The 27670-nt window shown below is 45.9% G+C and overlaps 2 pseudogenes; both read right to left on the bottom strand.

Annotated features, from left to right (window-relative positions):
* The window catches only part of LOC136507851 (sterol carrier protein 2-like), a 28892-nt pseudogene extending 19882 nt beyond the window's left edge, over positions 1 to 9010 (bottom strand).
* An 876-nt stretch (positions 9011 to 9886) lies between these two features.
* LOC136507850 (protein NUCLEAR FUSION DEFECTIVE 4-like) lies at positions 9887 to 26528 on the bottom strand (annotated as a pseudogene).
* Positions 26529 to 27670: the final 1142 nt, after the last annotated feature.

The following is a 27670-nucleotide window of genomic DNA, read 5'->3' as shown; positions in this document are numbered from 1 at the left end:
TGGAAAGAAAAGCTGCTGGGACAAGAATTTGACAACTTGGGTCAATTAGCTCAAAGGATAGTAGCGCTCAATAGCCAATTCCAGAGTATGCGCAGAGATACCCAATTCTAGAAGAGTACCACAGTAGCCAAAGCTTATGATCCATACTTAGTCAATGACGGCTATGAGGATGAGGAAGAAGAAATCGCTGCAGTTGAGTGGAATTAGGGTAAGAAGATAGTAATGGTTCCAAATCCTTGGGGAAGAGGAGTCGAGGAGAGCTATAACTTTGATGTCACCAAATCAGATAAGCTCTTTGATTTCTTGCTTGAGAAAGGGCAGATCAAGTTGTCCGATGGTCATGTCATGTTGCCCCATGATCAGTTGAAGAATAAGAAGTTCTGCAAGTTCCATAATGCTACTTCTCATTCCACTAATAAATGAAGAATCTTTAGGCAGCACATACAAAGAGCTATTCAGTAGGGGAGGCTCAAATTTGATACGCCTCATAAAATGAAAATTAATGATAATCCTTTCCCAGGAGATCAAAACATGGTTGATGCTGGGCTATTCAAAGGAAAAACTAAGGTCCTACATCAACCAAATCAAAAGAAGCTAGAACAGTCGATCCCAAGATGCAAATATCGGCTGACGAGTATAGAGAGATTAGAAGACGTCGTGCCGAGCAAAAGAGCCGATACGAGCAGGGGAAAACTTCAAAAACAGAGATAACAAAGCCATAGGTCACATATTGGATCCTGCTGAATAAATGACAGCTGTAGAAGGAAAAGGATTATCAGCATTGGTTAAAAGATCAAGCATTCCAGCATCAACTAGAAGAAGAGAGGTATGAAAGGAAACAAGCCGAATCACATTGGAACTGTCCTTTCTTCAGACATTGCTGGAATGAAGGTTTGAAGTTGCCTACTAGACATGACTACCTAGAATGCAGCAATCAATACCGAGAGTATAGGTAGTCTCAAACCAACCGCCGGTCTATCCATGCTCAAGATGTGTATCATCATAATAACATGGATCGGCGCTTAAAAAATAAAAGTGTTCATGATCGGCTTGGAAAAAGAGTTGTTGATTAGGACTAGGCTAATCATGAAGAGGAAGGCACTGAAAGAGGACATATGTGGCAGGAAGGTCAGTGGTGCCCAAGAGGTTTAACAAGAAGCCAGAAGAGAAGGGTGCAATGCCTAAGGAATAAAGAGATGGAACAGGCTCAGGCGTCTAGTAAAACTCAAGTGTGGCGTACCTAGCAAATAGCCGATAGGAAGCAACCATCGGCTAATGTCCAAATGGCTCTCCTGTTGCCATAAGAATTCAGAGTCAATGGTGAAAGCCAACAGCCGATCCAAGCAGTCGGCTTTGAAAATTTGCATTAATGGATAATCCAATAGATGGTACAGATGGCAAACTAGGACATGGCTTCACGTCGGCCGATGAATTAGAAGAAGTGGATATTGGTCCTGGAGATAGGCCTAGGCTGATGTGCATAAGTGCTAAGCTAGATCTAGAGTATAAGCGGGAATTAATTGATTTATTAAAAGAATTTAAAGACTACTTTGCTTGGGAATATTATGAGATGCCTGGTTTAGACCGGTCAATTGTTGAACATCGGTTGCCAATCAAACCTATATATCAGCCGTTCAAACAAGCTTCAAGGTGATTCAACCTGAATGTGCTTGATGATATCAAAAAGGAGACTGAAAGGTTACTGGAAGCAAAATTTATCCGACCATGTTGATATGCAGAGCGGATATCGAATGTTATCCCTATATATAAGAAGAATGGAAAATTGAGAGTTTGCATTGACTTCAGGGATCTGAACAAAGCCACACCTATGGACGGTTATCCAATGCTGATAGCTGATATGTTAGTAGATGCAGCAGCCAGGCACAAGGTTATTAGCTTCATGGACGGTAATGCAGTATATAATCAAATTTTCATGGCTATGGAAGACATAGCGAAAATCGCTTTCAGGTGCCCTGGTGCAATCAGTTTATTTGAGTGGGTTGTGATGACCTTTGGTCAGAAGAATGCCGGTGCAACTTATCAAAGGGCGATGAATTACATTTTCCATAAGTTGATCAACAGGGTTGTTGAGATCTACATCGATGATGTGATGATAAAATCCAAAGGGTACAAAGAACACCTAGCTAACCTGCGTGAGACTCTGGAGTGCACGAGGAAGCATGGTTTGAAGATAAATCCTAATAAGTGTGCTTTTGGAGTATCAGCCAAACAATTTTTAGGATTCATGGTCCACGAAAGAGGGATAGAAGTTGGTCAGAAAAGCATAAAGGCAATTGATGAAGCAGTTCCCCCGACTATCAAAACAGAGTTGCAATCTCTGCTTAGCAAAATTAATTTCATCAAGAGATTCATTTCAAATTTTCTGGAAAAGATCTTGTCGTTCTCTCCCTGGTTGAAGTTGAAAAATGATCAAGAATTCAAGTGGGTGACATATAACAAAGGGCGTTCGAAGAAATAAAAGAATATATGAAGTATCCACCTATGCTGGTCCCTCCTCAGCAAGGTAAGCCATTTAAGTTGTACATATCGGCTGATGACAAGACAATTGGATCAGCCCTGATGCAAGAATTTGAAGGAAAAGAGAGAGTTGTTTTCTATCTGAGTAGAAGACTACTAGATCCAGAAATGAGATATTCTCCCACTGAGAAATTATGCTTGTGTTTATATTTCTCTTGCACTAAATTGCAACACTACTTATTATCGGCTGAGTGTACAGTTGTTTCCAAGGCTGATGTGGTTAAGCACATGCTATCGATGCCGATACTGAATCAAAGAGTGGGAAAGTGGATTCTTGCGTTATCGAAGTTTGACTTGAAGTACAAATTGGCTAAAGCAGTCAAAGGACAAGTAATGGCCGATTTTATCATCCAGCATCATAAGCCAAGCATTAGTTATGTAGAGCCAATGCCTTGGACGCTGTTCTTTGATGGGTCATCATGCAAGCAGGGTGGTGGCATTGGTATTGTTATTGTTTCGCCTCGCGAGGCAAGTTTTGAGTTTGCTCTTCCAACTGAGCCAATGGTTACTAACAATCAAGCGGAGTACGAAGCTATTCTCAAGGGACTCCAACTTTTTCATGAAGTAAAGGCCAAAGCAATTAAAGTATTTGGAGATTCATAGTTACTTATTAATCAATTGATCGGCCTATATGAGTGCAAAGAAGAGACTTTGAAAGGATACTATGATGAGTGCCAGAAGTTACTCAAGGGATTTCTTCGTATCTCTTTCCAACATATTCTGAGAGCACAAAACCAAGAAGCTAACTATCTACCTCAAAGTGCATCAGGATATCGAGTATTTCAAGAAGTCTTGAGTAGTGAAACCTCAAGTGATGATTGGAGAGTCAAAATAGCCGACTACTTAGAAATCCATCTCAGAAAGTTACCAGAAAGCTAAGGTATAAATCGACTAAATATGTTTTGTTAGATGACCAGTTATATTATAAGACAGTCGATGGGGTGTTGCTCAAATGCTTAAACTAAGAAGAAGCTAAGGTGTTGATGGGTGAGGTACATGAAGGGATATGCGGCGCTCATCAATCGGCTTATAAGATAAAATGGATTATCCGCAGAGCTGGATATTTTTTGCCAACAATGTTAGAAGACTGTTTTGAATATTACAAGGGGTGCCAGGACTGTCAATGTTTTGGTAATGTCCAAAGATCGCCTGCATAGGCCATGAATCCAATAATCAAGTCATGGCCATTTTGAGGATGGGGGATTGATTTAATTGGCCAGATTTTTCCACCTTCAAGCAAAGGACATAAGTTCATATTGGTAGCAACAGATTACTTCACTAAATGGGTTGAGGCAATTCATTTGAAGACGGTAACCTCAAAGAACATGATTGATTTTGTCAGGGAACACATTGTGTATTGTTTTGGGATTCCTCAAACCATAACTACAGATCAAGGAACAATGTTCACATCAGAAGAGTTTGGGGATTTTGCTGCCAGTATGGGAATCAAGCTACTAAATTCCTCTCCTTACTATGCTCAGGTTAATGGCCAGGCAGAGGCGTCCAACCAGATTATGATTAAGCTGATCTAGAAAAGATCGAGGAACAGCCAAGGAAGTGGCATTCAACACTAAATGAGGCGCTATGGGCATATAGAATGGCCTGCCATGGATCAATTAAAATGTCGCCCAATGAACTTGTGTATGGCCATTATGTAGTTCTTCCTTGGGAAGTTCAGACTAGGTCAAGGCGTGTCATGCTGTAGAATGATTTATCAACCGAAGTCTATAAGAATCTTATGATAGACAATTTGGAGGACTTGAGTTGCCTTCGGCTACGTGCTCTTGAAAGTATCGAAGCCGATAAACTGAGGGTTGTGAAATATTATAATAAAAAGGTTAAGCTCAAACAATTCTCTGAAGGAGACTTGGTCTAGAAAGTGAAATTACCGATCGGGTCAAAGGACAGTAAATTCAGTAAATGGTCACCTAACTGGGAAGGACCTTATCGGATCAAACGTTGTGCGCCTGGTAATGCTTACATCTTGGAAACACTAAAAGGGGAGGAAGAATTTGGCCGAGCAATCAATGGGAAATATTTAAAGAAATATTATCCTAGCATTTGGATCAATACTTAATAAACGATCTGCTCGGTCGATGGCTTCAATAGCCAATATTGGAAAGATATTGTCTCCAGTACAAAAAATGAACCTAGAGGAGTAAAAGCCGATATGATGTGTATCGCCTATGGAGGCAAAGCGAACACGAACGAGGAGATGGGTACGAAACACGAAACAGAGGGAAATCGCTCAAGGCAAGAAAGTTGTTTGATAAAAGTCACCTATTACAAGCTACGGGCTGGAGAACACTTTGCCTACTTTATCATCAGCTAGGGTATTGAAAGCTACAGAGTTGGCGGCGCTCATAAAATTCTCAACCAAGCGCTCATGCTCCCTAGGGTACGTTGCGTCTGAAAAGCCATGGGGAAGAAGCCAAAGATTATGGCCCGAACGTGCTTGCGCATCAGCCAATGCCATGGTAGCGCCATGACGAACTCCATGAAGGGTGACCTCCCTAACATGATTCAGGATGTCATGCAATCGAACCACTAGAACGGCACCCCTGGCATTGACGAATCACGTTGCATGATCTGCGGCTGATCGAAGACTCTACAACTAAGCAGTTAGATCTAAAATATTCAAGGAAAGAGTGATCAGAAATCTTGAGGGTGAAATCAAGGAAAAATAGAGAAATAATGGCAGACATCTCACCCATGATTTAAGCTTCAGCCCTGGCCAACCTTTCTCTCACCAGGCCGACCTCTAGGGGGTGATCGGTTTCAATCATGGCCAGAGCCGATTCCGCTAGGGAGAGGCAGTTGGCTAGATGTTGGTTGGTCCGATCTATGGAGGCCAGTAGATCGTCATTACTAATTTGTTAGCTCGAGTGATGAGGAAACTGGTGGAGAATTGGTACCAGAGATGCCCCCGAGGGCTGGGTAGAGTCGACCCTTTGATCCGAAGCGATGAGAGCACCCCAAGATGCATCCTCTTGACGATGAAGGCGCTGGCGTGATGATGTAGATCTGTTGAGGGCTTCTTCAGCAGACCTCTTGTTGTTCTCCATGACCTCGAACCTATGAAAAGGCGAGAAGTATAATGAAGACGAAGAAGGATTGAGACAAAGAGGGTTGTTTTTTGATCCACAGCCGTAACCCGTATATATAGCCCGAGAAAGCGAGAAGATGAATTTTGATGGAGGCGTGAAATTGAAATCAGAAACAGAAACAGATCAACACTCCAGAAATTCGGGGGATGGATAACGAAGAGATAACGGACTCGAATTTATTGCTTCCCCAAATTACAAAATATCGTGGGACGGATACATTGACCAGAAATTGACCCACCAAAACTTCTTTGGATTGAAGAGAGTCTGGATCTCCACAAGGCCGAAACCCATTGTGAACCGAGTCACATCGGCCCATCAATAAAGTGTACCAGAGAAGAAGAAAGGTCGCCCACCTAACATATGCTCAGCAAATTTCTCGATAAATTGAGGAACTACGAGAAAGAAGCCTGAGGCTTTCCCAGTGGGCATTTAGAGGAGCAACAAGGGGAAGGTGTCCACACATTCCAGCCCTCGTAAACACTAGAACAACTTTGTGAGCATAGAGAGAAGACTTAGGTGATATCACAAGAATTCTTCTAACCACAATGGTAGGTCTTCTTGCTCAACGAGGCACTAGGATAAGTGACACAATCACCCTATGCACAAGAATTCTTCTAGCCGCTTGAGATCTTCATAAGATAGACCATGGAGGGTCCAGCGGAACCGGAGGCGCTCGAGGGAACAGATGGAAGCAAAACATGGCTGAATTGTTGAGTTCCTCTCGCCAAGGCCGGATAGGCATTTTATAGCCAGCCCGGGAAGATGAATCCAAGTGCCCGTGAGGCAGTGACGCTCTTGTAAAAAGTTTTGAGACATGAGCTCATGAGTGGACACAAGCGGTGACAAACAGTGGACCCTAGATCAAGGTTCTCTACCCATGACTGTAGACTAATCAGGGATACAGACATAATAATTTTGGAATAAAATTACTTTTAACCCAAAATTGGGGGGCATGTGTTTACACCAAAATTTGGAAGAAGAGTCACAGGGACTCGAAAGCTTCCAAGATCATGTCATCAAGGAATCAATTACGTGCAGATCGAAACCAGCTGATTCGGATGCAAAAACTAGAATCGGCTTTCTTCAGATAGCGCCAGCAGATAACGATGAAGGCTACGTTCGGTGCCAGGACGAAACGTGTTGGACTCTACAAAAAGGGAAAGATTAGAGTTCAAGTTATTTTAAATTAGGAATGTTTTCTTTGGAGTCAAAATTTGTGATGAGTCGTGCTTAGATAGGAGTCATGCATAGGTCCCGGGTATAAATATCAAACCCCAGCTATTATAAGAAACACACAATCAATCAAATACAAATCAATTACTTTTTTTGGCTCCGACCACCCCTTAGGAGTAGGAGTAGAGTAGATCTCGGCGAGTTCTTCAGCAAGTATGGCTACATCGATCCGGTCGACCTCCACTGCTTGTTGTAAGTACCGTCATGGCTTATACCTCTGTTCGTACGGCTACATCGATCCGATCGACCTCCACTGCGACTCTGGTATAAGTTAGTTATCGATTCTTGTCTAGTTCAAGTATGGCTGCATCGATCCGGTCGACCCCCACTGCATGAATTAGATCATGGTCAAGTTATCGGCTCTACCTTAGAATGACAGTCTTTGGTAGATTCATTAAGTTACTGATATTGCTTATTGCTTTTATTGTTTATCTAATTACAACAATATCACTCTGCCCGATTGAGATTGATTTGGATCGGACTTATATCTTATTTAACCCATCGTTTGCTAATCTAGAACTGACCTAATCTAGACCCTAAACGATGAGTTACGTTTTTATCGGCTGTTTTATATCAATCTTAATCGTGCATAGCGTGCGGTTAAGGCATGTTGAATCTTGAGTAGATCTATTGGCTAGTGAAAACCGTTCTATGGCCCGTTATCACGGCCTGTGTGATTCTGCCTTACACCCCACTGTTAGCACCGTGGAGTGGGGATCGTTATTTAGTAGATCTATTCCTAGTAAGGCATGACCCTAACTGTGCGTTATGCCTGAATTGGTTGTTTTAGCCGATGTCGAGTGCTTTCACGAACAATTCGCATCACGAGATTGTTGAAGTAAAGATAGGTTGAAAGATGTGTTAGCCCCATGATCTTATTATTGTGTTACGGCCTGCATGATTCTGCCTCATGCCTCACTGATATTGGTAATGAGTTAGGGTCGTCAAGTCTATCGTTATTTCTACGGCCTGCATGATTCTGTCTCATGCCCCACTGGTCATAGCGATAGATGAGATCTAACATGTTCACTAGATTTATCTTTATTAAACGGTTAAATGGTGTTGAATTGTTTCTTTATATAAAAAAGAGGTTCGGTTACTTGTAATCATTGGCTTAGCATAAACCGATCATTGTTGATATCTTATTGCCATTGATTAATATTTGTTTAAATGATGATATTTACCCTGAATGATAACCGATTCCTCTTATACAACCCAATGAGCTTTAATCGATTTATTCTTATGAATATGCTGGAATCGATTATTTAGTCGATCTCCTCTCATATCGGCTCTCATAGCCATACATTCGGGACTGTCTGGCAACATCGGCAAGTTCCGCCCTTAATTACTGATAAACTTTCTCTCCTTGTCAATTGCATGGTCAAATTGACTGGCATGCTTCGTGAGGATTGCACAGGATCGACCATCCCTGCGCTGAAGCTAGGCGGATCTGCTCCATCGAGCAGACCCTTCTAGCTTGCTACTTGTGTCCTCGGCACAGGACGAAAATTCTGTGTTGACACTAACCAAATAAACGCAATTTGCGGGTTCGTCTTGCCACCGGTGATTACAAGGAAATCGTTGTCAGTGAAGGAGATGGTAGCATCCGGCTTCCCCTGGTACAGACGTACACATCAAAATCAAATCTTTCAGAATTCCAATGCGGCAAAGGACAACGCAAAAGGATAGACCTTTGGTGACCTCGCCCTTCTTAAGGTCGCCCACGATGATCTCCTTGTCACCGCCGAGCTTCTGCAATGCACAGCGCCACACATGAATTCACGAATCAGGAAGCCCGTCGATCTGGCCGGGGTTTCATGCAATATTGTCAAGTAAAAGAGGAGAGATTCACGGGAGATTTGAGATGGGGAGGAGGAGGGAGAGGGGGAGGAGGGGTGGCTGACCTTGGGGGCAATGTTGAGCTGGTAGACAAGGCCAACCTTCTTTGTGAGATCCTTGCTGGTGTCGGTGGCCATGTGGAGGCACATCTACTCCAGGAGGGTAATTGATTGGGCGTAATTGATTGGTGAAGAGACTCGGCACAGAAGGCGGCGGGATGGGTGAGGACGCCGCTCGTGGATGGGATTGGGTGTGGGGAAGCTGGAGCACCGCACGCATCGCCTTCTGCACATTGTCCGCGGAGATGAGCGAGTAGGGCGGCCGAGTGGAGGTTGCGGCACCCCCGGCAATGTCGGTTCCCGCGATGGGGTCCTCCTCCACCTCCGCCACCACGGTGGCGCCCTCTGAGGCCGCGACCCTGCCATCTGCAGCGGTGGCGCACCGTGCGCGGAACGACGCCGAAGCCACGAATCGGGTGGGGAGGAAGGGCATGGAGTGGGCGTAGCAGCGGAGGGATCAATGGAAGAACGCGAAGCGCGGGGTGGGGCGATGCATCGGCGTAAGGTGTGGGGCGGTGGGAGGCAGACCGATAGAGCTGAGGGATGGCTCGGAGGGGCGGATGGAAATCGGACGGAGCAAGATGGACCGGAGCGAGGGCCACGGAGCCGAAGCGGAACGACGTACGAAAAAAGTCCCCTTTTCACTTATTTTAAGTAGTAGAGAGATATTTGGCCTTTTAAGTTTTCATCGTCCAAATCCACAACATGCATTTACGGTTGCAAGAGTAGATTTTTACGTTTCTTGGTACATATATGTGGTCGAGAAAATACAAATTTATTTCGATCCTTAAGTCCACGACAATTTTATTTGTCACAACACAAGTACGCTACCGGTAGATAACACCATGCCTACAATATTATACATTATTATATGAGGGCCCGGAAGGATCAGATCATTGTTCTTTAATTTTAAGGAACGCCAGGCAGGGAGGTATCATGGCCGGATTGGAGTGGTAGCAGGAGCAACAATCTTAGAGTTGCAATCGGTCCAGCACCAGCATTGAAAGGTTTGACAGGTGCCGGAATCGTTGTCCAAGTCTTCCTCTATGCATACTCTGCTGCAGTCGTCGTCGCTAATGAATGGCCAGCACGGCCCTTGATACCTGCCGCTCAGGTGCTCGTTGCAACCATCCCAAAAACCTTCCGATGACTCTGCATGGATCCAGACATAAACGTATATATGCAAGAGCGTCGTCGGTTAGCCAGCGAATAGAATAATCGAGCTTGTGCTTGTACCGTACCGGCGGTGAGGATGACGAGTGAGAGGACGACGGCGGCGGCTGCAGAGAGAATCTTCCTTGGTGAAGGCTCCATTGGTACGTTGTAAGAAGCTAAGATCGTGCTGAGTATGAGCCGATGACGGATGAGTTTGACAACATATATAGTATATAAAGGGAGAGAGATGACGTACGTGTGACCAAGTTGATGAGGATGTCATCATGTAAGTAGATACAAAAATATTCGGAGAAAGCAATGCAATAGCACCTCCGGAACTAAGTGAGGATGTCATCATGTAAGTAGAGACAAAAATATTCGGAGAAAGCAAAGCAATAGCACCTCCGGATCTAAGTTTTTCCTTGTGCAAAAGCGACGTCAGAAACGAAATATTTACGATCTCCATGGCGTCGAGATATTTTGAGGCGCATAGACCGTAGCGCACAAATGTCGTTAGCAGGTAAGCCATTCGACGGAATGCCCCTGAAGACGCACAAATGCACATGGTGTCCGTCGTGCCACTAAGCATTTTGAGCCCGAACAGCTGGGAGATGACGGCGTAGAGCAGCGGCCACTGTGCGCCGAAGCAGAAGCCGACGAGCACCGACGCCGCGTAGAGCGCGCCCGGCGATGAGTAGGTGGCCGGCGCAGGAGGCAAGCAGCACCGCCCTGAGCGCGAGCGACCGCGGGAACCTGTAGCGCGCCAGGAGGGACTTGGAGGCGTATCCGGCAGCGACGCTGCCGGCATAGTTCCACTACCACAGACAGGATTAGTAGGGGCGGCTGGTGAGGTATTTTAGAGTTAGTTTGGTCAGCCGCTCCTACCATACCGTCTCTATAAATTATTTATTTGTAGAACGGTTCCTAGACCGCTCTTATAAATCAATTTGTAGAGGCGGCCAGTATTATCAGTCGTCCTTACAAATAGATTTGTAGGGGTGGCTGATAACACCAGCCACCTCTACAAAATCGATTTGTAGGGGCGGCTGTAGTATTAGCCGCCTCTATAATACCTGTTTGTAGGGGCGGTTCAGTCTAGAACCGCCCCTACAGTACATTTTTTCTTAAAAAATTAAATTTACAATTCAATCAGAACATATATATATATATATATATAATATTCAAATCTGACCAGAACATATATAATTCAAATCTGATCACAAGCACAGGAGCATTATACAAACTACCATTACAAGTCCAATTCACAAGAATATATGCAATCTATCATTAAATAGATATAATTCACAAGTCTAATTCGTTCCACAAGTCCAAACCATTTCACAAGGTAAGACCAATGTCAAATTTCACACACATTGTTATCAACAGCCTAGAGCTAGCCTTTTAGTCTCACGAAGATGTTGGTACTGAGAATTTCTACCTAAGTCAGAATCTCGATCATGATAGGTGCCTTTGATATATACAATTTGATCCAATATAAAGTTGCAAAGGTCGCCGATGAGCTCTAAGAGTTGGTCATCCTTGTATGGGTCTCTTTTTATTTCTTTCTCTTCTTTCTACTACAAGAGAATAAGTTTCGGTTTAGTATTTTATATCATGTGCGAAGTTTTCATACTACGGGTGAAGAGGTTCAAACTTACCCTTAAGGGGTGTCTCCTGTAGGCACCGGTGTTACTTATCATAGAACATATATGGTATCCACAATGTACACTCTCATGCTTCTGCTTGGGGCATTGTGTATTTTGCATATGAAAATGTTAAGTAATGCTTTTAACAGCCATGTAATGGAGTACTAAAGTAAGTCACACTTACCGCACATAGTATTTTTATAGCCAGCCTTTCCTTTCTTACTAGATCATGCCTTCCGTGATGTTCATTGACATAGAACCTGAATGCCCTGTTCAAATTATTTTAGCAAATGCAACTTATTAGTATCTAAAAGTGAACGTTACAAGTATATATACAAACATATAAGCTAATGAGGATTGTCGATATGTATACGTCTTGAGAATCGATATGAAGTCTTTGTATGTCACCGGGTCCCTATCTATTGAATCAAAGACCCATGCCATGCTCTTCCGGACATCGACGCCTATACAAATCCAGTGGTTGCTGCATAAATTTAATCATAGAACTAGATAAGCTCTTTTACATCGAATAAAATATATCGAACAAAGCTTTAAGTATAGAGTTGAACTTACTCAAAGTTATATGGTAGCCATATAGTAGAGTGTTGTTGCAGATTTTTAAAAGTTAGGGCAATGTATGCTAAAACCTTACGGGACTCTTGCCTTAGTTTCTTCGCACGGATGTCCTCTTTCTCCCAAAGGGTCTTTTAGCAGCTAGCTCTTTGGCATCCAGTTTCCACTGTCTAGGGTAATTAAAATTTATTTGCGCTATAGCTTGAGGGTCTATATACCTAGCTTTCACACTTGGCATTTGTTTTACAATGTGCACTTGCATTCTATAAATCACGGTGTGGGTCAGTTACAACAAAATCCAAATATTACATTCATATTATATCGGGAGGGCAAGGACTTACAGGCACCATGTACGAATTAGATTCATTTCCATTACTCCGAGGTAAAAGCATGTCTACATGTCATTGAAGTCAAAGATAATTTTCCTAGCTAGGCTTCTAAATGTGCCGACGGGGAAGCATACTTGTACGAGGTTTATGCTCCTTAGGAGAACACGCAAGTACTAATCATGGTAACTTCTCATTCCAAGTGGTAGGCGCTGGATGTCCCGGTTTGGTAGGAAGGGCTTGTCTCTTTCATATGTTTTCAGGCAATCCTTTGACCATTTGATGGCATCAACATTTGGATACTTCTTTGCTATTTGGTGGACTTTGCTAGTGATGGTCTCCTCAGAAGCCCGTGTTGGGACTTTTTTAACTTGGTTCTCAGGCTTGAACAGGTCATGGGCATACCACTTGTGCACCGACGAGACGTCTTTCATCGGAACATAAATTGGCCTTATGGTGATTGGATGCTTCTTTTGAAGTTCCCATTCAGGCACGTCCTTATCTTCTTGTGCATCACCTTCTTCAGGAGGCACTTATTGTTTATGTATCGGCTGCGCTTGTTGAGAAGACTGTGGTATCTCATCATGCACTTGCTCTATACGAGCTAGAGAAGGTTGTGGCTTATCAGGCACAAGCTCACTAGGAGGCGGGGAAGAATGTGGCATCTCAGGAATGTGGTGGTCATGAGACGGTGAAAATATCTTCCCATCCTCAACAACTCGCTCCAAATTTGAGAGAGGGGGAGACAGCAAAGAAGCAGTCAATATAATGTCTCGTTTGTGCTAGAGGATGAACTAGCCCATTACGTCTCCGAGTAACACCAACCCCTCGAGAGTTGTGTAGTCTATCCTCCACTGCATGAACTTGGGCTTCATAGTATGCACCTCGACCCTAGTGTAGTCCGACGGTATCTTATTATTGTGGTGTAAGCCACCGGGAGGATATGCCCCACCCATTGCCACCTCCATCACAATGTTCTGTCGGCCACTGAGAAACACCAAGATGCAACTAGTTGGTTCCCATATGCGATTGACAGGGGTTGTGGCTGTAGTGGAACCTTGGCTGTTAGGAATAGCCGAAGGGCTACCAACTAATGCCAGTTCTCCCGGCGGCGCCATTAATGTCTGTGGCCCCATAGACAACCCTTGCTCCTCCAGTGCCTTCACTTGGAGCTCAAGATTAGAATCCCGGTCTCTGTCATGTTTTTTATACATGTGCCTGTCCTCTTCGAATCCGTGCTTCTAGGTTGTCCTTTTCCCTAGCCCCTGGTGCGGCCTGTGTGCTCGTTGTTTCCCAAGCCAAGGCTAAGCTCACCCCTCTCTTTGGAAGGATTGAATGAGCCTTTCTCCTTGTCTTCAGCATATTTCAGTATCCTTGATATTGCCTCTTGGGTCTCTGGCTTATCAAACTTAAGATTACCGCCAGATGATTCTATACTCCTCGCATATATCCAATTCCTTGAGCATACCTTCAAATTCTTCACATCGATATTCCTAGAAGCTACGGCCTCTTCGTCCATCTTCCTAAATTGCTCTTCCTTGGCATAGTAGCCACCGAGGCCTAGATGATGGTGGTGTATGTTCCTCTTCGCCAACTCAGTGTTATAGGCACTGAGCTCCAATGGCTCCGGTGAAGTCTTCTGAGCCACGAGCTACTCCCATTGACTAGGAGTTATATTGCCAAACTCGTTGAAGGGAGTTAACCCCTTTTAGATATACTTCTTGTTGAGCTCCGACCTCCAACTTTGGAATAACTCTCCCATGATCTTGAAAGCATTTTTTACCAGTTCTTGCTTACCCTCTAGAAATCTAAAATTAAGCTTCAGTTGCTTATCCCATAGTTCATTCGTTTTCTTCTCTTGTACCTCTTTCTAGTTAGGGATTGCTGGGTTCAATTTTTTTTCTCTGGTATCTCTTTCCAGTTAGGGAATTCTTCTGCATGTGCATAGCATCAATGGCATGGGGACCTCCAAGTCTAGCCAATAAGGTAGATACTAAAATAAGATCGATTCTTTCTTGAAAGGTACGCCTTCGACAGGAGGTGTGCTTCTATCTCTGTTTGTCCCATTTGGATTCTTCTTTTCATAGACAACGCGTATGTTTTTCACCATTCTGTACACATGTTCTCCATTATGACGTCTCTCTAGAGAGGGTTCAATCTCTGGGTGTTGTCATAAAATCTAAAGAACAATTTGTTGCGGTACTTGTGACTTGTCTTTAAGAAGCGCCAGTTTCTTAGGTAAACTATCTTCTTGGATGCATCTAGGAACACCCATGTAGTACCATCCAAGCAAACTAAGCATTCCGTCTTCCATTTGATCTGTCTAGACAAAGCAAACAGTGCGGGGTAATCATTGGTAGTAACAAATATTATTGCTCTACATATGAAGTCCTCCTTTTGGAACGTATCGTACATCGGCTCCCCATGCCTCCATAGCCTCTCCATTTCTTGCATCAAAGGCTCGAGGAACACGTCTATATCAATGCTTGGTTGTTTAGGGCTAGAAATAAGAATGGTGAGGAGAAGGTACTTTCTCTTCTGACACAACCACATTGGGATGTTGTACATGGTCAAGATCACTAGCCAAGTGTTGTGATCGCTCATCCTCTCATTGAAGGGATTCATTCCATCGGTGCTTAAGCCAAACCGTACATTCCTAGGGTCATTGCTGAATTCTTTGTGCTTCTCATCGATCCTTTGCCACTGACTACAATCAGACGGGTGTGTAATCTTATCATCATCCAACTTGCGCTCATCATCCCACCATGTCATGAGTGCGGCTTCTTTAGGATTTAGGAAGATACGTCTCAAGTAGTCAGTCATTGGCAGGTACCATATTACCAAGGCAGGAATTCTTCTCTGCTTTGCATCGTTGCCTAATGGAGTGCCCTCTAGGGGCTAAGATTCTTGTACCACCTTTTTCGTACCCTTCTTATTCCTCTTTTTCCTCATGGAGGCTTCGTCCCCACCGTAAAGGTCATTGTTCTTGTACTGGCTGGCTCCACACCGGGGACATTTATCCAGTGACTTGAACGTTTCACCACGAAAAAGGATACAGTGGTTGGCGCATGCATGGATTTTTTCAACCCCCATTTTCAATGGACTTATGACCTTCTTTGCTTGGTATGTGTTGGTGCGAACTGAGTTTGGTTGTGGCAGCACCCACGATAGGAGACGCAATAGATCATTGAAACTATAGTCTGACCAGCCGTACTTAGCATTCAGGATGAGTAGCTCAAGCAAAAAACGTAGCAACGTCTAGTGTGTCGGACAACCCTTTTCAACACCATATAGCCTTCTTCGATGCTGTGGGGGTATGGCCCCCGGTATCCATAAGACAAGACATGGGCCACACCATCAGAGGTGGCCCAGCCCACAAGATCAAGGCATGCACGGCGCTGCTCGGCGTGCACCACAAGCTATTATATAGTACCAAATAGGATACTTTCCTTATAACCCTGCTCCTCCAGAGTATATAAGGAGAGGCAAGGGTCCCCTACTCGTCATCTCAATGCAATACATCAGAACACATGATGTAGGTATTATGTCATACTGATGGCCAAACCTGTCTAAATCTTGTGTCTTGGTGCTTATATTACCATCTCGCTCCTGATCTCTCTCACCTCTACGACAAATCTACCATCATGGGATACCCCTCGGTGGACTGCCGAGCATCTTTTGTCGACAGTTGGCGCGCCAGGTAGGGGTGTGCGCTTGATCCCATGGCGAGCCAGATGGACCTCAAATCAACAGCGCGTTCTCGTCATCAATCTCGTGGAGATCCATGTTGGTCTACGACGACGATTCATCGCTGGCTACACCAGCGCCCGCGACAGCAGATCCAATCTCGGAATCACCTCCGAGGTCGTCTTCATCAACAACTCACCGCCCGCCAGGTGCTCACCATCAACACCAACTAGATAACACCATACGTCGCCGACCATACTTTCTGTCTAAAGCTAAGTCACGCTTTAATATTCTTCTAAATACTCTCCAATCTCCGTATATCGCCATAATGTTTCTCTGAGCTGTTTTCTCCATATTTGCTCTCCAAATGATTTTATGAACCCTCGAACAGTCATGTTGATGCTCGGACGCTTCTAGAGACGGCCCTATCTCCGGCTCCTCCCTACACGTGCTACGGGCTCCACGCTCTGTATTATGGGTGGTCGATAGCGGCTCCTTGGTGATGCATGTTCCTCCTACACGTGCACGGGCTCTGCGCTTGACATTATGGACTATGGGCTAGCTAGGGCTGGAGACTCAGCTACACACTAACTGGTCAGGCGGTTTATATTAAATATAAATACATCTTCGCTCCAACTGATCGCCGAGCTACATATGCTATTTTTTCTCTAGAGTTCATATATTTTTACATCATGTACTACCCGTTCTATATGTTTGTATTGCAGGATCATCGTCCAGGTGATCGGACCACCTGGTGTTCGGACTTCTCCACCGATCAACTAGTTGGACAGCTTGGTTCATGGACTCCATCGCCGACCAGTTGATCGGACTGTTCGCCGGTCGCTTCTACTCAATGCTCACTTCACCGCCGACTAGTTGACCAGACTGTTCGTCGCTCATGCTTCATCGCCAGCTATGCCAGTTACTCCTCGGTGCTCGAATTCTTCATGCTCGAGGACTAAGTGGGCACACTTCACCGCACGGACGCCGCTGGCTACGTCGGTGCTTGGACATCACCCGCTACGTCGGGGACTCCTCGGTGCTCGGATGTCACCAGCTACGCCAGGGACTCCTCATTGCTTGGACCTTGCTAGCTTCGCCGGGAACTCCTCGGTGCTCGGACGTCGCCAGCTACGCCGGGGACTCCTCGGTGCTCGGACATCGATAGCTTCGCTAGGAACTCCTTAGTGCTCGAACATCGCCAGCTACGCCGGGGACTCCTCGGTGCTCGGACCTCGCCAGCTGCGCCGAGGACTCCTTGGTGCTCGGACATCGCTAGCTACGCCGGAGACACCTCGGTGCTCAGACATCGCCAGCTATGCCAGGGACTCCTCGGTGCTCGAACATCGCCAGCTGCGCCGAGGACTCCTCGGTGCTCGGACGTCGCCAGCTACGCCGGGAACTCCTAGCTGCTCCGATGTCGCCAGCTGCGCCGAGAACTCCTCGATGCTCGGACATCGCCACCTACACCGGGGACTCGGTGCTCGGACATCGCCAGCTACGCTGGGGACTCCTCGGTGCTTGGACGTCGCCAGCTACGCCGGAAACTCCTCGGTGCTCGGACGTCGCCAGCTATGTCGGGGACTCCTCGACGCTCGGACATCGCCCTTGGTGGTCAGATCTTGCTACGTATCATCGGTGTGCTATCAAGCTGCTCCATGCTGTTCGGATTAGGGTGTTGATCTTGGGTAGCACGTCTGGGGACTTGATACGCGCTTGTCGGACAACGTCGATAAAGCTTTCAGATTTCTTTTTTCTTTGACCCTGCTACAAGATTCATTCTTCATCTTCTAGCAGGCTTAGGGACTAAGTGGGCACACTTCATGATGAGTACAGGCCCGATCTTCCGAGAGGTAGCCGGTAAGTTCGATTTGTGGAGATCTCGACGTTGGCGATCCGGCTTCAAATCAGACACGATTCGAACCCTGCAACCGTTACACCACTGCTCCGTTGGATATCAACCAAGCACAACTTGATTGACCTCGCCAAGAAGGCTTTTCCTGCAAGCGAATCGAAGAGCACAAGCAAGAAGGTAAAACACGCAATCTGAAATTGCAAATATGAATGATGTGAATATCAATAGAGGGTTCAAGAACTCGGTTCCAAAGGACTAATCGACACAGTGGAGGAGATCAAGAACGGGGGCCCTGGATCACTGTAAAAGGATTTGTCACCACAGTTACAATGAACGATTCAGTTTCTCGAGGGAAAACTAAACTCTAAACAAAACCCAATTGTGTAGCAGCAGTGGCGGCTGTGTTTATAGTCTAAGACTCGACCTAGGGTTGGGGACGGCCAGGGGTTGGGCGCCCACAACTTGGGCTTAAGGCCCGACACGATACATGGCCAAGTTGGCCCAAATAGGTGACGCAACACCTTGCCGTGGTCACACAGAATGATCCACGGACCTTCTGGAGCTGGGACCTGATCCAAAACGACGGCATCGTCGTCCCCTTTCCAACGCATCCAAGAACGGCCCGTTTCGATGTCGTATGAGGAAGTTATGACCGAAACAGTAACGACGTGTCTGCTGAATCCGAGGACGACGTGGCAGCTGAGTTGGAAACGAATTGCAACTTGGGGAAGACCATGGCGTCGGTGTGTCCAGCGTGGCGATGTCCTCATCATCCTCCCCTTCTCGAATTGGAGTCGTCCTCGACTCCATCTTGGCGATGTCCTCATTATCCCCTCCTTGTAGAATTGGAGTCGTCCTCGACTCCATCCCATCATCAGCGAACTCCTGCAAAAGGTTAGTCACAGCAGGCAATGCACCAGACATAAAAGGTTGACAAAACATAGTATAACATGGTGCATCAGGATTATCACATAACTCAGCAGTAGCAGGAGTTGTAGCAAGAAAAGCACCTCCTTTTAACTTAATCCCATTATTTTTAGCAATGTCTGTTGGAGGTTTATTTTTGATCTCATTAGCATGTTTAATAATATCCGTAGGAGACAAAGGCAGCAATGTAATTTTCTTGTCCTTATGTATGATAGTGTATGTATTAGTTCTACCATGGTGTAAAGCATCATTATCAAATTCCCATGGGCGACCTAACAAAATGGAACAAGCTTGCATAGGGATAACATCAAAATCAGCAGTATCATGATAAGAGCCTGTGAAAAAGCTAATGCGTGCTGATTTAGTTACCTTAGTCTTACCACTATTATTGAACCATTGAAGTTTATATGGATACGAATGTTGTCGTGTGGTCAAGCCAAGCTTGTCAACCAAATCTAAACTCACCAAGTTGTTGCAACTCCCGCTATCAATGATAGTGAGAACACGACAACCCTGCACAATAAGATACATGTGGAACAAATTGTGGCGTTGGATCTTCATCTCTTCTTCATGACCCACACGTGTACTCAACACACGCTGCACAAGAAGGCTAGGGTAGTCCGCGGCAGCAGCCACAAAGTCAATGGTGATGGCCTCCTTGTCATGATCGCCCGCGATGGGATCTGCATCAATGTTAGCAGCAAGGGCTAAATCATCTTCAACATCACTAGCACTTACATATCCATCCTCGGTAGCAATGAAAGCGCGACGACTGGGGCATTCCTTCATGACATGTCCCATGCCTTTGCATCGGTGGCAAATGATTTTAGAGCTGGACGAGGAGGAGCTAGTGGCACCTTTCTTCAGCTGTGGAAACTGCACATTAGACAATTTACTTACCCCGGAAGAAAATGGAGGTGTAGATGGCTGTGGTGCAACAGGAAGCTTGGGCGTCTCCGGCTCGGAACGCTGCTGAAAATTCCTCCCATTGTTAGACCTGAAAGGCTGGTGTTGTTTGCGTCCCTGTACTTCTCGTTCGGCCTTAATAGCAAGATGATACAATTGGGAAAAATTGCGCCATTCTTTGTAATCAAGTATGTTCTGTATATCATGGTTTAAACCACCAAAAAATCTAGCACTAGCATCATCATCATCTTCATTTATACCACAACGTGCTAAACCAATAAGCAATTCTTGATAGTATGCTTCTACTCCTTTATCACCTTGTTTTAAAGTTTGTAGTTTCAAACGTAAATCACGTTGGTAATAAGGAGGAACAAAACGAGATTTCATACGTTGCTTTAAAACATTCCAAGTTTGAGGCACAGCAGCAGCATTATTGGCATTGCAAAGATCACTCCACCAGAACAAAGCAAAATTAGTAAACTCACTGGTAGCAAGTCTAACTCTATGCTCAGCAGGAACATTATGAGAATCAAATTTTTGTTGAACAGCAAGCTCCCAATCTAAATATGCCTCTGGATCAACATTACCAGCAAAAGGTGGTAGACTAAATTTAATTTTAGCAAAAGGATCATTATTACCATGATTATTACCGGCCATACCGCGACGATTGAAGTTGAGGCGGCGACGGGCACCACCGTCAGCATACGCATCTTCATCACCAGCATCTTCATCATCAGCACGATAAGGTGGAGGGCGTTGCTCAAGCTGTTCAATGCGGGTGACCATTGATGAGTACAGGCCCGATCTTCCGAGAGGTAGCCGGTAAGTTCGATTTGTGAAGATCTCGACGTTGGAGATCCGGCTTCAAATCAGACACGATTCGAACCCTGCAACCGTTACACCACCGCTCTGTTGGTTATCAACCAAGCACAACTTGATTGACCTCGCCAAGAAGGCTTTTCCTGCAAGCGAATCGAAGAGCACAAGCAAGAAGGTAAAACACGCAATCTGAAATTGCAAATATGAATGACGCGAATATCAATAGAGGGTTCAAGAACTCGGTTCCAAAGGACTAATCGACACAGTGGAGGAGATCAAGAACGAGGGCCCTGGAATCACTGTAAAAGGATTTGTCACCACAGTTACAATGAACGATTCAGTTTCTCGATGGAAAACTAAACTCTAAACAAAACCCCATTGTGTAGCAGTGGCGGCGGCTGTGTTTATAGTCTAAGACTCGACCTAGGGTTGGGGACGGCCAGGGGTTGGGCGCCCACAACTTGGGCTTAAGGCCCGACACGATACATGGCCAAGTTGGCCCAAATAGGTGACGCAGCACCTTGCCGTGGTCACACAGAATGATCCACGAACCTTCTGGAGCTGGGACCAGATCCAAAACGACGGCATCGTCGTCCCCTTTCCAACGCATCCAAGAACGGCCCGTTTCGATGTCGTATGAGGAAGTTATGACCAAAACAATGACGACGTGTCTGCTGAATCCGAGGACGACGTGGCAGCTGAGTTGGAAACGAATTGCAACTTGGGGAAGACCATGGCGTCGGTGTGTCCAGCGTGGCGATGTCCTCATCATCCTTCCCTTCTTGAATTGGAGTCGTCCTCGACTCCATCTTGGCGATGTCCTCATTATCCCCTCCTTGTAGAATTGGAGTCGTCCTCGACTCCATCCCATCATCAGCGAACTCCTGCAAAAGGTTAGTGACAGAAGGCAATGCACCAGACATAAAAGGTTGACAAAACATAGTATAACATGGTGCATCAGGATTATCACATAACTCAGCAGTAGCAGGAGTTGTAGCAAGAAAAGCACCTCCTTTTAACTTAATCCCATTATTTTTAGCAATGTCTGTTGGAGGTTTATTTTTGATCTCATTAGCATGTTTAATAATATCCGTAGGAGACAAAGGCAGCAATATAATTTTCTTGTCCTTATGTATGATAGTGTATGTATTAGTTCTACCATGGTGTAAAGCATCATTATCAAATTCCCATGGGCGACCTAACAAAATGGAACAAGCTTGCATAGGAACAACATCAAAATCAGCAGTATCATGATAAGAGCCTGTGAAAAAGCTAATGCGTGCTGATTTAGTTACCTTAGTCTTACCACTATTATTGAACCATTGAAGTTTATATGGATACGAATGTTGTCGTGTGGTCAAGCCAAGCTTGTCAACCAAATCTGAACTCACCAAGTTGTTGCAACTCCCGCTATCAATGATAGTGAGAACACGACAACCCTGCACAATGAGATACATGTGGAACAAATTGTGGCGTTGGATCTTCATCTCGTCTTCATGACCCACACGTGTACTCAACACACGCTGCACAAGAAGGCTAGGGTAGTCCGCGGCAGCAGCCACAGAGTCAATGGTGATGGCCTCCTTGTCATGATCGCCCTCGATGGGATCTGCATCAATGTTAGCAGCAAGGGCTAAATCATCTTCAACATCACTAGCACTTACATATCCATCCTCGGTAGCAATGAAAACGCGACGACTGGGGCATTCCTTCATGACATGTCCCATGCCTTTGCATCGGTGGCAAATGATTTTAGAGCTGGACGAGGAGGAGCTAGTAGAAGCACCCGAAGTGCCACCTTTCTTCAGCTGTGGAAACTGCACATTAGACAATTTACTTACCCCGGAAGAAAATGGAGGTGTAGATGGCTGTGGTGCAACAGGAAGCTTGGGCGTCTCCGGCTCGGAACGCTGCTGAAAATTCCTCCCATTGTTAGACCTGAGAGGCTAGTGTTGTTTGTGTCCCTGTACTTCTCGTTCGGCCTTAATAGCAAGATGATATAATTGGGAAAAATTGCGCCATTCTTTGTACAGGCCCGATCTTCCGAGAGGTAGCCGGTAAGTTCGATTTGTGGAGATCTCGACGTTGGCGATCCGGCTTCAAATCAGACACGATTCGAACCCTGCAACCGTTACACCACTGCTCCGTTGGATATCAACCAAGCACAACTTGATTGACCTCGCCAAGAAGGCTTTTCCTGCAAGCGAATCGAAGAGCACAAGCAAGAAGGTAAAACACGCAATCTGAAATTGCAAATATGAATGATGCGAATATCAATAGAGGGTTCAAGAACTCGGTTCCAAAGGACTAATCGACACAGTGGAGGAGATCAAGAACGGGGGCCCTAGATCACTGTAAAAGGATTTGTCACCACAGTTACAATGAACGATTCAGTTTCTCGAGGGAAAACTAAACTCTAAACAAAACCCAATTGTGTAGCAGCAGCAGCGGCTGTGTTTATAGTCTAAGACTCGACCTAGGGTTGGGGACGGCCAGGGGTTGGGCGCCCACAACTTGGGCTTAAGGCCCGACACGATACATGGCCAAGTTGGCCCAAATAGGTGACGCAGCACCTTGCCGTGGTCACACAGAATGATCCACGGACCTTCTGGAGCTGGGACCAGATCCAAAATGACGACATCGTCGTCCCCTTTCCAACGCATCCAAGAACGGCCCGTTTCGATGTCGTATGAGGAAGTTATGACCGAAACAGTAACGACGTGTCTGCTAAATCCGAGGACGACGTGGCAGCTGAGTTGGAAACGAATTGCAACTTGGGGAAGACCATGGCGTCGGTGTGTCCAGCGTGGCGATGTCCTCATCACTTCACCTTGCGGTGAACGTGCGCTTTTCTCATCTCGATGCTACGCCCGGGGACTGGCTGCCTGCTCGGCTAGTCTTCTACTTTTTTGACCCTGGCACCATGTGACTACGTCACCTATTGTCAGGCTCGGGAACTAGCTGTGGGGGTATGGCCCCCGGTATCCAGAAGACAAGACATGGGTCGCACCATCAGAGGTGGCCCAGCCCACAAGATCAAGGCGTACACGGCGCTGCTCGGCGTGCACCGCAAGCTATTGTATAGTACCAAATATGATACTTTCCTTGTAACCCTATCCCTCCAGAGTATATAAGAAGAGGCAGGAGTACCCCACTCGACATCTCAATGCAATATATCAGAACACAGGATGTAGGTATTACGTCATACCGACGGCCGAACCTGTCTAAATCTTATGTCTTGATGCTTATATTACCATCTCGCTCCTAATCTCGCTCGCCTCTATGACAAATCTACCATCGTGAGATACCCCCTCGGTAGACTGTCGAGCATCTTTTGTTGACAGATGCTTTTTTCACCCTTTTAAAATTTTCTAGACCTTTCGGGCTCTTTAGTAAAATCTCTGGTCCAAGGGCTTGAATCATGTCCTCCAAATCATCTTCATCCCTGACACGTGCTCCGCCATCATTATTGGCACCACCTTCGTCGTTACCATCCCAACCACCAGCAACACCACCTTGTTCATTGCCAAACTCGGGATCCATTCGTGCATCAAGCTCTACTGAATATTGGGATAGGGATTCTAGGGTTTTGTCGTCGTATTCCTCCTCATCCTCGTCGTAAACAATAACCATTTCACCATGATGAATCCACACTGTGTAGTCCTCAATAAATCCTCGCGTAATCAAATATGATATGATGATAGACACATCTGTCCATTCCATACGGTTCTTGCAATCTTACAGGGACAAATAATTATATCCTTATTCTCTGTTAATGTCGTTGCATGCTTCTATGCGGCTTCAATAATTTTATCCATCTCTTTACGAAAACATGTCTTAACCTTAATGAACCATACATCTAAGAGTTCCTGTACTCTATCTTTTACAACAACAACAAAACAAACATTAAAGGATTACTTATTCAGATATATATAAAATGAATCAAATTAATAATTACTTGAGAATAATTGTATATACTTCAGATATATATGAATATAAATCAAATATAATTACATGAAGCATACAAACACACCATGGTAGAGAAAAATTAATTAATGACCTATTTATCCATAAATAATTAAAATACATATTTATTTATTACAATAAATAATTTTAAAGACAACAATTAGCAACAATTATAATTTACCCAATATCTTTCATAAAACCCTAGTCCAATTTCATCAAACATAAATTTACAAAAATAAAATTAATAAAAAAACCAGACCATAATCTAGATCTAGATTTACATGCACATGAAGCATCCATAAAACTAACTAATTGCTCACTAAAATCAAGAAACATGGATCAAATAAGGGTATGATCTTGTTCCCCTACCTAATTTACCCTAGTATATTCAAAACTTGGATCTAATTTGCTTCATAAGTAGCTCAAGCACCATAGAAGAGAGAGAAAAGTAAAACTCTAACTGCTCACTAACCAACCATTAAAACTTTTAAAAAAAGTGTGGAATAGCATTTTTTTACCTTCTACGACCTCTCCATCAAAGAATTTGAGACCAAAACCTTCCCCTTTAGTAGAGTAATTTTTTGGAAGGTGTCCAAGGCCTCCCAAGTCTTTTTTCTCGGGTAAGAGTGAGTGACCCGAGAAGAAAGAAGGGGGCTGCAGCCTTTTATATGTGCATTTGTAGGGGCGGCCCTACTGTGCCATTTGTAGAGGCGACTAATCTCGTGGGTTCCAAGCACGCTCACTGTAGAGACGGCTCCATCACCAGCCGTCTCTATAAAAAAAAATTATCTGGTTGTTACGAACGTTTTTGTAGTAGTGTTCCGGACACTGATGAGGGAGATGAAGGCGTCCACGGTCTCGGGAGGGTACCCAGCGACTGCCCGATCTGCCCCATTATCGATCGCCGTCAGCGTGCCGTGGGCGCCGCAGGCGATGGCCGCGAATAGGATCAGCATGTCCACGCTCACCAGCGCCTGCGGGATAGTCCTCGCCGTGCACCGGCGGGCTGAACGCGTGCCTCAGGAAGGCGCCGAGGTGGGAAGACGAAGACGGTGGCCGCGACGGCGGTGGTGGCATAGCGGTGCTGGCTCCTCGTGTTCCTTCTTGATCCGGTACTCCTGCTTAACGACGACGGCGAGGGGGAGGAAGAGGAGGACGAGGAGCCCGGCGGCGGACGCGGCATAGGCGGCGCGGGAGAAGCTGACCTGCCTCTGCACGACGATCATGACGACGATGTACGCTGCGAGCGCGACGGAGATGTAGAGCAAGCAGCGGAACACGTCGCCGCCGCGCGTGCTGTGCCTCGGGACGACGCGGACGGTGGCGAGGAACACAACGGAGACGGCGGCGGGGAGCCAGGCGATGAGCGGACGAGCGACCTGGCATCGGCGCCGCCGTAGAGGGCGAGGTGGAGCTGCGCAAGGATGGCGCTGCTGAGGCCGACGCAGGTGACGAGCGCCCCCGTGCCGGCGAACGCCTGCGAGTTGGCTCCTGCGCAGACGTAGGCGCACATGAGCCAGACGGGGGGCCGCGCGACGCGGCCGGCGAGGGAGAGGTAGACCATGAGGTAGCCCGCAAGGTTCATGGCGGCGCCGACGGCGAGCACGGCCCACGGCTGGGCCACCTCGTTGAGGAGCCCCGCGGGGACGCCGACGTTGCTGCCGAGGTCCTTGAAGAAGGCGAGCGTGGCGACGGCGCGGTGGTCGTAGCCCAGCGACGTCCGGAGCGCACGGGAGTAGATGCCGAAGGCGTACGTCGCACCCGACGCCGACAGGATCAGCAGACACGCAAACAGCGTGAACCAACGCCCCGACAGGACCTGCCGGGCGAACCGCGCGCGCCGTCAGCAACTTCGCCGCCACGCCATTACCGGAGATAAACGCGAACACCATGGCGCCGAGAGAGCCTTCCTATGCGCGTGTCTATACAGAATGAGAAGAACGAACTGCAATAATGCAGACTGCAGAGTCGAGTACGTGTCACGTGCATAAAAGAGCTTGACTGCCACTACTCACTTGCACTGCTGCACAAACTGTTTCTTGTGAAATTTATGCAATATTCCAAGCGAAGTAGACATGGAATGAACTTCATGAAGCAAGCATTTGAGGTTAGTCTGCGATCATGAAGTGTTGAAATGTTATAATGTGGTTAGGAAGCTGTCACGGCCATCTCCTTCCATGGTGCCTCTAGTTTATATCCAGGGGCCTGCAGCCACTTCCTGACACGATAAACAGAGACAGAGGATTAAGAAAATCTTGGGTCATCTTTGCGTAGGATCTGCCTGCTCCTGCTGCTGCCGGCGAGTGTATTAACAACTAGCAAGTTGGCCCGTGCTAATAGGGTGGCTAGATTTGCTACGGTATTTTTTTATTGCGAGCATCTTCTTTGTTATGGACCAACTTCTTCCCTTTGGGAAAATTGATTTCTTCATCTATATTTCTCTCTTCTAACTTTTATATCTATCTCAGCTGCCTAGTGCGCCTCCATCCATAGCTACGAAGCCTTTCTACTTTTCATCAGCTGCATCATTTTCACATTCATATTTTTTTCACGGGTTCTCAACGATCTTTCTTCACACTATCGCTAGGTGGTTATCCAAAGCGTAGTGGGTCTCCTCGACTCTTTTCCCTTATCAGCCCCCGCCGGTTCACTCTGAAGCTTATATGCTATACAGTTGAGGTAATCGAGGTAGGAGCATTGTCCCGGGACGCTTTATCTACAACTCCAGCGTGAAAATGTTGCAACGCATTCACTTTTTTTTTATGAAACCGTTGCAATGCATTCACTGTTGAGTGAAAAATAAAGTTGCAATACATTCGCTATTGAGTTTATTTTCACGTTAATTGCTTCACCTAAGAGTAGCTTTCAAACACGCATAATATTCTGGTCGTCTTGGTTTTATTATGTTCCAAAGACATGTGTGGCTTACGCAATATGGTGCGAGGACGGAGCTAGGGAGGGGCCGGCATGGGCCATGGACCCCCTATGCTCAAAACTTGTTCATTATCCTTCATTTGGTTTGCATTGAAATTTG

The sequence above is a fragment of the Miscanthus floridulus genome, chromosome 15 (assembly GCF_019320115.1).
Source record: "Miscanthus floridulus cultivar M001 chromosome 15, ASM1932011v1, whole genome shotgun sequence".
NCBI lineage: Eukaryota > Viridiplantae > Streptophyta > Magnoliopsida > Poales > Poaceae > Miscanthus > Miscanthus floridulus.
The sequence above is the reverse complement of the archived record's forward strand: the minus strand, read 5'-3'. Positions and strand labels throughout refer to the sequence as shown.